We start from the raw sequence: 9752 nt of genomic DNA on the forward strand, positions 1-9752 counted from the left end.
CCCAGCGCGGCCTCTCCCCTCCCCCCCTCGGCCGCCGGCCAATGCCCTGACCCCACCTCACCGCGGCCGCCCGGATGACCACTGAGGAGAAGAGGAACTCGGCGGTCCGGAGCCAGCGCCGGAAGAGGCCGAGGCTGTTGGTGACGTCACTTCCGCCCAAGCGCCGGCCGCGTGGGCGGACGGCGGGGGGCTTCGGGGCCCGGCCTTCAAGCTGGTTGAACGACTCCCCGTGGATACACGAGCCTCCTCCCACCCGGGGGGGGGGGGCGGGCCAGGAGAGGGAGGGGGAGGTGGCTGGAGCACAATGCTGAGTCGACAATTAGGCCTGGGGGCGGGGCTGCGGCTGGGGCACGCCCGGCCCGACTCCAGCGGGAAAGCTGCCCGCCAGGCTCGGGGCGCAGGCCTGTGGCTCCAGCTACTCCGGAGGCAGAGCTCTGAGGACCGCAGCTCGAAGCCAGACAGGGCAGGAAAATGCAGGGTGAGACTCTTTATCTCCAATTCACCACCAGAAGACGGAAATGGTAGAGTGCTAGTCTTCAGCAAAAAAGAACAGGGCTCAGGCCTGAGTTCAAGCCCCAGGACGAAAAGAAAGAAAGAAAAAAGAATAGGATAAGGAAACTTCTACTACTTACCCAAGCTGCCGGAGAAATTGCATTGATCACCACCTCACCCCCATAATGAAGCCTGACAATCTTCCCCCATCCAAATAGTCTTTTTCTTTTTCTTTTTTTTTAATCTGTGCTAGTCCTAGGATTTGAAGTCAGAGCCTGGGAAATACCCCTTAGCTTTGTGCCCAAGGCTAGCGCTCTATGTTCCACTTGTGGCTTTTTGGTGGTTAATTGGAGATGAGGGTCTCACAGACATTCCTGGCTGGGCTGGCTTCCACCTTGGATCCTCAGATCTCAACCTCCTGAATAATGTGAGACACCTTGATTTCCTCTTTCAAAAAGATCTTCGTTTGATGCAATCGCATTTTTCAAGTCTCTCTCCTATTTGCTCAACCCCTGAATTCCTGCCTCTGCCAATAAGTTCTATTCTTTCCTTTTTGATCCAAGCCTAGAACTCAAACTCAGAACCTGACAATTTCACTCATTAATTAGTATTCTACCGAATGAACCACACCTCCAGCCACAAGCCAATAAGTTCTAATGTTTCTCCTACTCCTTCCAGTATTATTGTTAATGTTTCAGGTCTAACATTGAGGTCTTTGATCCATTTCAAATAGATATTAACAACATGGCAGACAGGGATCCAAGTTTCAGTCTTCTACATATGGATGTGCAGTTTCCCCAACCATTTGTCAAAGAGGCTGTATTTTTTTCCAACATATATTTTTGGCTCCCTTGTCAAAAATCAAATGGCTCTATGCATATGGGTTTATTTTTGGGTCTTTTAGTCTGTTTTTGTACTAATACCAAGCTGTTTGTGTTACTATGACTCTGTGGTAAAGTTTGAAAGCTGGAATGCTGATACCCCCAGCATTGCTTTTTTTTTCTTGATTAAATCAAGCTAAAAAGTTTCTGCACAGAAAAGGACAGTTCCTATGCTAAAAAAGAAGGGTACAGGATGAGACAAGATCTTTGCAGCTGTACTCTGACAAGGCCCTAACATCTAGAAAATACGAGGAGCTCAAAACTAATCACCCAAAGAATCAATAGCCCAATTAATAAATTGGCAAAGATCTAAACAGACGTCTCCAAAGAAGTAAATTGGTCAATAAACACATGAAAAAAAAATGAGCATGCATCACTGGCCATGAGGGAAATGCAAATCAAAATAACATTGAGATTCTATCTCATCCCAGTAATTAAGAATGGATATCAAAAATACGACTCTAAGTCCCAGTGGTTCATGCCTATAATCCTAGCTAATCAGGAGGGTAAGATCTGAAGACCACAGTTCAGAGCCAGCCCAGACAGGAAATGCAATGAGACTCTTATCTCCAATTAACCACCAAAAAACTCAAAGTGAACCTGTAGTTCAAGTGGCAGAGCTCCAGTCTTAAGTGAAAAATGTCAGGGAGAGTGCTCGGGCCCTGAGTTCAAGTGCCAGCACACAAAAAAATTCATCCATCAGGAAGAACAGGAAGAAAAATATATGATATTATGTCATTTGCAGGAAAATGTACAGACCAGGAGAAAATGCAGGCTCATAGAGACAAAGAACACATTTTATCTTATATTTAGAAGTTATATCTAAATTATAAACATATATATGAAAATATATACTGGATCAATGCATACACACACACACAAAGAAATTGGCTAAAGTATGCTATACCAAGGAGAGGATCCTAATGGTGTAACTTCTTTGAACAACTAACTTACAGTTTAACAAAATGAATGCCAAGAAACTGAAACATTGGGGGGGGGGGGGTAAGGGGAAGAGCTCAGAGAGAGAGGGGCAGTAAAATGGAGAGAGGAAGAGTGGGTGATGATATGCAATGCATGCATGTGAAAATGGAACCGGGTAACTTAAGGAGATGGAGTTGGGAGAAATGGGGAGAAAAGAGTGGCATTGTAAAGGTGCACTGTTCTTATAAACTGACATGTTAAATTGAAACCCCTTTGTACAACTAAACATCTTTTAATTAAAAATAAGTAAAATAAGCCAGGTGCGCGTGGCTCATGCCTGTAATCCTAGCTACTCAGGAGACTCAGATCTTAGGATCACAGAAGCCAGCCCAGGCTAGAAAGTCCGTAAGACTTAATCTCCAATTAACCACAGAAAACCAGAAGTAGTGCTGCTGTGGCCCAAAGTGGTAGAACACTAGCCTTGAGCAAAAGAGCTCAGGGACAGCACTCATGCCCTGGGTTCAAGCCCCACGACCGACCAAAAAAAAAAAAAAAAGTAAAATAAAAAGGTTTTAGGACACACCACTGAAAACGGGGGTGGAAAGGAGGGGTGCAACATGTTCATGGTGGAGGGAGTAAAGAAGTTCAAAGCACACTATATGCATTATAGAATTATCACAGTGAAACCCCTTCAGATTAATGTATTCCTAAAGGAAAAAATTGTTTTAATTAAAAACAAAGTTTTAGAGGTTGGGGCATGGCTCAAGTGACAGAGTCTGCAAGAAAAGAAATGTGATATTTGTCTTTCCCAGCTTGCCTCCTTTCACGTAATATGATGATCCCTAATTACATCCAATTTACTTCTGTGCCAATACAAAAGTACTTGTACTTAACTCAGGGCCTGGGCTCTATCCCTGAGCTTTTTCCACTCAAGGCTGGTGCTCTACCATTTGAGCCACAGCTCCACTTCCAGATTTTTGGTGATTCACTGGAGATAAGAGTCTCACAAACTTTTCTGCCCGGCATGGCTTTGAACTGTGTTCCTCAGATCTCAGCCACCTGAGTTAATTAGGACTACAGCTATGATCCACTGACTTCTGTTCATAGCATCTAGATTCATTTACTTCATGGAAAAACTTTTGGTATTCATACAGAGAAATATCCAAACCTAAGTGCCTGAACTTTTCGTTTTCAAAAGTAAATACAAGTCTTGCAACAACAATGCCAAACTGTCAGACGAAACAGCTACAAACACAGGATGACAATCCCCTTTTGAGAGAGCCAAGGAGCCTCACACCTGCAAATCCCAGCTATTCGGGAGGCACTAGTAGGAGGATCGAGGACAGAGGCCAGCCCCGCCCCCTTCCCCAGAAAAGCCAAGATCCCGAGAACTAAAGCCAAAGGTCTGGGGGGCGTGGCTCAAAGGTAGAGCTGCTGGCCGGCCCTGAGTTCAAATCCTAGTGAGGCAAGAAACAACAACAAAAAACAAAAAAAAAAAACCTTAGAAACCACGTTCACCCGGAGCTCACCAGAAAACGGCAGAAGGACCCCGGAGGCTGTTCTGCACCGACCTCAAACCGCGGCTATTCGGTCCCTTCAGGAAAACAATTAACAAAAGGTTACTTAAGACCAGGTGTAGGGGAGGAGGGACGCACGGCGGGCGAGAACCCCCCGCGCATGCGCACATCGCGCCGCGCCGCGGCCCAACCCTGGCTCCTCGCTGGGAACCCAGGCCCTGGAGAGCGCCGGAGCGGGAAGGACCCGGATGTCGGGGGCCTAACGTACCGAGCCTAAGAACGCTCGTTCTGAGTGAACCCCGTTATCCGTCGCACACATCTTCCATCCTCCATCTTAGTCACAAGGTTCTCACCCGAAGCCGCCCCAGACTGGATAAGCACCGAAAAAGAAAAATAAATTAAAAATAGCAGTAAGGGGGTTGCGGAGGGGCGGGGAGAGGAAGCGTTGATGACGTCACTTCCGCTCGCCACAGGATGAATCCGGGCTGCAACCCGCCTAAGGGCAGCGACTTTGGACCGCCTCTGGAGAGAAGTCATTGGTTCCTACTGGGAGGGGACCGGTGTTCCACGGAGGCTTCTCCGCGAGTGGGCTGCCCGCGGAGCCCCACACACACGGCAGGCTGAGCTTAGAGCGAGGACGCTCCAGACCTAGTGCATGGATCCTAGAACAAAAAGGCAGGAGTTGGGGTGGGATCACCCCTAGGATGCAAACAAAAACCTCTTCTCCAGTGCTCTGCATTTTTCAGCCTGTGATTTTTTTTGTGGTTGTCATGGATGCTAATCTATGAAATGGTCTATCTTCTACATTCAATCACGATGTTGATTTGTCTTTCGTGGGTCTTGAACTCGGCCTGGGCGCTGTCCCTCAGCTCTTCAGCTCGAGGCTAGCCCTCTACCACTTGAGCCACAGCACCACTTCCGGCTTTTTCTGCTCCTGTGGTGCTGAGGAATCGAACCCAGGGTCTCATGCATGCGAGGCAAGCGCTCTACCACTGAGCCACCTTCCCAGCCCGACTCCTTTTTTTTCCCCAGAGCCTCCTGCCTAAGCTCAACGCTGAGCCACAGCCCCAACTCATCTTATTTCTTCAGCCCTAATGCTTGCTCTTTTCATTTCTCAATACTTTTGTGTGTTTTACAAGCCAACTTTTTCAAGTTTTTTTTTTTTTTACTTTTTTGATACTTTTTTTTTTCTAGTACTCATGTTTGTTGTGATTTCGGGTGCCTGGCCTTTTCAGTTCAATAAATTTATACCAGCCGGGAGCCGGTGGTTCACGCCTGTCATCCTAGCTACTCAGTAGGCTGAGATCTGAGGACCACGGGTTCAAAGCCAGCCTGGGCAGGAAAGTCTGTGAGACTCTTCTTTCCAATAAAACCACTAAAAAACCGGAAGTAGTGCTATGGCTCAAGAGGTAGAGCACTCACCTTGAGCTGAAGAGCTGAGGGACAGTGCCAAAGCCCAGAGTTCAAGCCCCATGACCGACCAAAAAAAAGTTTATATCTATGCCAATAGCACATTTTATCGAGAATTGTTCACATGATATCAAGTGTTTTACACAACTGTCAAGATCTTGTCTTGCTTTTTTTTCTTTGATGTACAATATATCATTATTCTGTAGCTACTTAAAGCTTCTTCTGGTTTCCAACTTTGCTTAAAGCTTTCTTCAGCTAGGCAGCAGTAGCTCACTCCTATAATCCTAGCTACTCAGGAGGCTGAGATCTGAGGATCGTGGAAGAAAGCTGGTCTCTTATCTCCAATTAACCACCAAAAAAAAAAAAAAAACAGAAGTACAGCTGTGGCTCATGTGGCAGAGACAGCACCCAGACCTTGAGTTCAAGCCCCAGAACTGGCACCAAAAAAATAAGTTATCTTCAGGTAAAACAGGTTCAGCTACCAGTGGGGGAAGGGGGCGACCAGTTAAGAGAGAATGAGGTTGAATATAGTCGTTTATTTGCATATATGAAAATAGAACAATAGAAACTGTTTAAACTATTTTAAGAAAGGGGAGAGGAATGAGGGAGTGTCATAAAGGAAGGAGAGTGGATCCAAATACATTATTTACATATGTGGAAATATCATGATATAACTAGCTAGCTAGTAGCTCCCACCTGTAATCCTAGCTACTCTGGAGCTGAGATCTGAGAATTGCAGTTTTGTTTTTTGTGTTTTGTCAGTCACGGGTCTTGAATTCTGGACCTGGGCACTGTCCTTCAGCTCTTCAGCTCAAGGCAAGCGCTCTACCACTTAAGAAACAGCGCCACTTCCAGTTTTCTGGTGGTTAACTGAGATGAGTCTCATAGAGATTCCTCCCCGGGCTGGCTTTGAATGACAGTCCTCCAGATCTCAGCCTCCTGAGTAGCTAGGAATACAGGTGTGAGCCTCCGGTGCCCAGCAGGATTGCAGTTTAAAACCAGCCTGGGGAGGACTCATCTCTAGTTAATCAGCAAAAAGTCAGAGTTGGATCCGTCTGTCAAGAAGGAGAGTATCAGCTTTGAGTAAGAAAATGTAAAGGACAACACCCAGGAACTGAGCTCAAGCCCCATCATTGGCACAGGAAAAAAAAAGTAATGAGTCTTATATTCCCAGTGGCCTCATACTCCTGCTAGGAAACTCCAATTCCTGCTCAGGAAACAATAAAATCACAATATAATTACCTTGCATAGACAAAAGCTTCTATGTGAATTTTGAGAACTTCCATGATATACTGCAATAATAAAGGATTTTATGATGAAGAAAAAAATTCTTGGGCTGGGAATGTGGCTTACTGGTAGCATACTTGCCTAGCATGCATGAAGCCCTAGATTTGATTCATCAGTACCACATACACGGAAAAAGCCAGAAGGGCACAGTGGTACAGTGCAGCCTTGAGCAAAAAAAGCTCAGGGACATTGCCCAGGCCCTAGGTTTAAGCCCCAGGACTGGCAAAAAGAAAAAATTGTGATGAAGCCTGAATTCAAGGCCTGGGCTCTGTCCTTGAGTTTGTTTCTATACTCAAGGATAGTGCCCTAACACTTGACCCACAGGCTCGACTTCCAGCTTCTTTAGTGGTGAATTAGAGATAAGAGATCCATGGACTTTCCTACCCCAGCTGGCTTCAAACTTTGATCCTAAGATCTCAGCCTCCAAAGTAGTTAGGATTACAGGCACGAGCCACCAGTGCCTGCCCAAATATTTCTAATACTTAATCTACCATTTTGACAGTGCACCAATATGGTTATCAAAAGCTTTACATGTCATTATGAATATATTGGGTTTTTTTTAAGGAAGGCATTTCTAAAAACTTTTCTAGGGATTCACATCTGTTATGTGTGTGCTGTATGTGCAAACACAGCTACACAGGTGTATTGGGGCCTGAACTCAGGGCTTCTTGCTCTCACATAGCCATTTTTCACAAGGTGGATGCCCCACTTGCCTTTTTTGCTTGTCAATTGGAAATAAGAGTCTCAAGGATTTGTCTGCCCTCACTGTTTTGAACCATGATCTCAACCTCCTGAGTAGCTAGGATTACAGACATGAGCCACCAGGGCCCAGCTTCAGGTGAGTATTCTTTAGAGAGGTACTTGGTACTCTTCCAACAGGATTAATGAAGGGGTCATGTAGCAATCCCTGCAGGTTATCATCTAGGGTGGAGTCAGCCTTGAACTGGGGGCAATAACTCCTATACCTGAAAGGAACTGAATGAGTCCCAACACATTCTTCCAGAAACCATGATCCCAAATCCCAACTAAACTCCTTCTTTGCAGCCATGTGTGGAGAAAGAAAATAAGCTGAATACAGTGGCTCCTACTTGTAGTCTCAGCTTCTTGGGAGCCTGAGTTTAGAAAGGATAGCCATTTGATACAGGATGGTACAAAACAGCTAATGAGACCCCATCTTAGTCAATAAGCCAGGCATGGCAATTCATACCTGTGGTTCCATATGCTACAGCTAGAACTACAGTCTGAGGCCGGTCCTGTGCAAAAAAACCAAGGCCTTTTCTGAAAAATAACCTAAGCAAAAAGGGCTGGTGTGGCTCCAGTTATAAAATACCTGCTTAGCAAGCCACAGTACCCTTAATTGAAACCTCAGTACCTTTTCACAGAAAAATCTAGGTACCAGCCGGGTGCCAATAGCTCACGCCTGTAATCCTAGCTACTCAGAAGGCTGAGATCTGAGGATCGTGGTTGAAAGCCAGCCCAGGCAAGAAAGTCCGTGAAATTCTTATCTCTAATAAAACACCAGAAAACAGGAAGTGGCGCTGTAGCACAAGTGGTAGAGTGCTAGCTTTGAGCTGAAGAGCTGAGGGACAGTGCCCAGGCCCTGAGTTCAAACCCCACGACTGACCAAAAAAAAAAAAAAATCTAGGTACCAAACCATACACTGTATGATAAATAAGACCCAAAGAACAAAGGTTTTAGGGTAATGGAGTACATAAATTCCCAAGACTTGGGGGGTTGGAAGGAAGGGTACCTAGATCTGAAGATAGAGAGCTACTGCCTAGGCAAGCCAAGTTCAAAACTCACTAATGAAAAAAAAAAAAAATCCGGCTGGGAAGTTGGCTCAGTGGTAGAGTGCTTGCCTCCCATGCTTGAGGCCCTGGGTTCGATTCCTCAGCACCACATAAACAGAAAAGGCCAGAAGTGGCACTGTGGCTCAAGTGGTAGAGCACTCGCCTTGAGCTGAAGAGCTGAGGGACAGCGCCCAGGCCCAGAGTTCAGGCCCCATGACCGGACCCAAAAAAAAAAAAAAAGAAAAAAAAATCCAGACAAGATAATGCAGAGCTGATCCAGTCACAACAAAGCTGAGATTGAAAGCACACCAAGACTAAAGTCCATTCAAATTCATCACAATTTAATTAGGAACTACAAATTCCATCAAGTGTGTTAAGCTTAGTGTGTATTTCGACATTATTGTGTTAATGGAATATGGGATTATAACTTTGAAATCACTGAGGCAGGCCACCTTAAGCTACCCAGTGAAACCCTGTCTAAAAGACATAATATATCTGATCCTGGCCTCAGCCAGGATGAGAAAAATGCTAGGGTCTAACAACCTTTCATCAGGTCTTCTATAAAGACAAACCTAATGATGTCCCCGTGCTTGTGGATGAGTTATTCTGTAGTACAAGTCTACAAGGTCTGTTTGGCCTAAAGTCTAGTTCAAGTCCATTTTTTACTTGGACTTGCTAAAGTGTCTCCTACTCTTGTTCTTCTACACTTGTTACTTCACCTTACAGATATGTTAATATCTGCCTTCTACACTTGAGTATTCTATATTTTGGTTTATATATATACAAATAGATTTCTTTGGGGGTGGGAGAGAGGTACTGAATTTGAATCCAGGGCCTTATGTTTGCTAGACAACTGTTTTACCACTTGAGCCAGACCCCTGGCCCTTTTTCACTTTTGTTATTTTTCAGAGAGGGTCTCACATTTTTCTGACCATGCAATTCTCCTAGTCTTCTACGTAACTGGAATTAAAGGCATGAGCCACAATCCCTGGCTTATTGGTTGAGATGGGTTCTTGCTAACTTGGGGATTGTGCTGGCCTGAACTCCAGTCCTCCCATCTCTGCCTGCCAAGTACCTGGAACTACAAGCATGAGCTACCATATCCAGCTGAATCCATATACATTTATAACTGTTACATTTTGTTGACATGACCACTGTGTCACCTTTCATCTTTCCCTCTATTTTCAGGTTGTTCTTGGGAAAAAAAAAATCTAAAGACTGAATAAATTGAAATCCCATGCTGGGCCTACTATCAAGTGTGGAGACCTGATTTCAAACCCTAGTATCTCTAAAGAAAAATGACAACTACCCTACAGGAAGAAATCCCTTTCTGAGTTTCAAACTGAAGACATAAAACCACTGTTCACACTGCTACACCCATAGCAGCAGTATGAAAACCACCTAGGTACTCCTTGACAGAACAATGAATAATAATAATACATGGTCTTCAACAA

At 45.1% G+C, this 9752-nt stretch overlaps 1 protein-coding gene across 5 annotated transcripts in view; it reads right to left on the bottom strand.

The window, feature by feature from the left end:
- Positions 1-4165, bottom strand: part of LOC105999085 (zinc finger protein 26-like) — a 31538-nt gene extending 27373 nt beyond the window's left edge. For 3 of the 5 annotated variants that reach the window (XM_013033982.1, XM_013033979.1, XM_013033981.1), the window contains exon 1: positions 3824-3932. The gene's annotated coding sequence lies outside the window, so the exon portion shown is untranslated. Of the gene's footprint in view, positions 1-61; positions 110-3823; positions 3933-4079 lie in introns of those variants that run through there. The other 2 variants (XM_013033980.1, XM_013033983.1) reach the window with 2 other exon arrangements.
- Positions 4166-9752: the final 5587 nt, after the last annotated feature.

This window comes from Dipodomys ordii, unplaced genomic scaffold (assembly GCF_000151885.1).
Source record: "Dipodomys ordii isolate 6190 unplaced genomic scaffold, Dord_2.0 Scaffold180, whole genome shotgun sequence".
Lineage (NCBI taxonomy): Eukaryota > Metazoa > Chordata > Mammalia > Rodentia > Heteromyidae > Dipodomys > Dipodomys ordii.